This window comes from Mandrillus leucophaeus, unplaced genomic scaffold, assembly GCF_000951045.1.
Source record: "Mandrillus leucophaeus isolate KB7577 unplaced genomic scaffold, Mleu.le_1.0 Scaffold177, whole genome shotgun sequence".
Classification (NCBI taxonomy): domain Eukaryota; kingdom Metazoa; phylum Chordata; class Mammalia; order Primates; family Cercopithecidae; genus Mandrillus; species Mandrillus leucophaeus.
Window position 1 is genome coordinate 3,245,834 of NW_012101776.1, and position 2,163 is coordinate 3,247,996.

At 34.9% G+C, this 2,163-nt stretch overlaps 1 protein-coding gene across 1 annotated transcript in view; it reads left to right on the forward strand.

The window, feature by feature from the left end:
- KIAA0196 (KIAA0196 ortholog) overlaps positions 1-2,163 on the forward strand; it is a 97,358-nt gene that overhangs the window by 53,229 nt on the left and 41,966 nt on the right. The gene's annotated exons all lie outside the window — the stretch shown is intronic.

Here is a 2,163-nt window from a genome sequence, read left to right on the forward strand (position 1 = left end):
TTAACAGACCACTGTCATCAATGGGGCATGCAAGCTCCTCTCATCTTTTGTTTGTTTGGTTTTTTCTTCTCCTGGATCCCTGCTTCCATTTCCGTTACCTGTAGCACTAACTTTGTGTGTTTCGTAAATGTTCCTAAATATGCAGGTATTCTTGTTTTTAGCATATGGCATTATTTGATGTGTGCATGTACTTTTGATTTATCTCAACCATATTGTGCTCTAAGTCTTATTCTTTTTCCAACTTCTGTTACTGGTTATTGCTTTTGCAATTTATTTATATTGCTATAGGTCAGATAGTAGGTTACCTTTTACTGCTGCATAGAATTCCACATTTTTCTTAACCATCCAGCTTGGGACAGACATCTATGCCCCCCATTATCACAACCAATGTCATGATGAACGTCTCTGAGCATATCCCCACTCCAGACCTGTGCAAGAATTCCTCTGAAATCTACATTCTTTTCAAGTGGCCGCAGACCAATCCATAGTACGAATGCACCATGGTGCATTTACCATTCCACTACTGATGGATGTTGAGATACAAGTGTTTCTTGACTTACAATGGTGTTACATCCCAATAAACTCATCACAAGTTGAAAATATCAGAAGACCATTGGGACTTAACAGCTTACATCTTCGCCAATACTTGATATTATCCATTTTCTAATTTTGCTCTCCCAAGAGGTATAAAGTAGTATCTCATTGCTTTTTTAATTTGGAATGCTGTGGTAAGTAGTGATGGGCCCATTCCTATAGTTTATGGTGCTTTTCTTTATTTTTCTATATATCTGACATCAGTAGAATCTGAACATTCCTAATTGCCATATTAATATTTGCATTATTAAAATCAAAGAAAATAGAGGAAATGAACCTAAATGGAACTTTGGTATGTGTTTTCTAGGAGTATGCTAAAAGAAATACCATTGTAGTTCCTAGAATATTAACAGAATTTGCTAAACATGGTTTAGGCCTGATCTCAGGTGAATTCAGTTGATGTGCAGAGAATGTACATGCATTTTACTCACTTCTTACACACAGGATGATAAATCCTAGGACTGCAAAGTGACCACTATAAGAAGGATGTAATAAAACCTAATACAGGTAATTAACAATAATTATCAAAAGATAGACTGCTTGGTAAAATATTAATCTTTTCCCACAATCTTTCAGATAATAACAGCAGAAGGAATATCCTGCTGACCAATTCCATTCAACCCAGTAGACTCTCTCTGCTAGTCTACCAATAGCAACTAACGGCTTTTAAAAGTAATCCTGTGGCCCTCACTGATCTTTAACCTTAGAGTGTTGAGGTTGTATTTCAAACACTTATAAAAAGTGTAGGTTCAATTTGGTTGATATGACTTAGAACAAGTGAGATACACACAGAGATGTAAGCATTCATTGTTAGAGGCAGCAAAAAAAAAAAAAAGAAAAGAAATATACATGGTCTCGAACTTACGATGATTCAGCTTCATGATGATACCCATACTGGTTTTCACTTTCAGTACACTATTCAATAAATTACATGAGATATTCAATACTTTATTATAAAATAGGCTTTGTGTTGGATGATATTGCCCAACTGTAGGCTAATGTAAGTGTCTGAGCACATTTGAGGTAGGGGAAGCTAAGCTATGGTGTTTGGTAGATTAGGTATATTCAGTGCATCTTTGACTTCTGATATTTTCAACTTATAATGAGTTTATTGGAATGTAACTCCATCTTAAGTCAAGGAGCATCTGTAATCTAAACATCCATCAGTAGGGGAATGGTTAAATATTCGATGGTGCATTCATACTGTGGATTGGTCTAGAGCGATTCAAAAAGAATTTACTACTGGAAGATCTTCAAGATGGAAAATGAAAAAAGCAAATTGCAGAAAAACATGTATGTATGTATATGTATGTGTGTGTGTATATATTTATAGTGTGTGTGATATACATGCATACATCTGTGTGTATATATGTATAATGCGTGTGTGATATACGTGCGTGTCTCTGTACATATATATGTATATGATCCCATTTAGATTTTTGAAATTAAATATATGTTTAAGCATGGATATTTTTGTATATAAATGAATAGAGAAAGGTCTGGATGATCCATATGAAAACAGTTACTGTTGTTAACTTCAGGGGAAGGGAATAGAAATGTGAGGAAGGG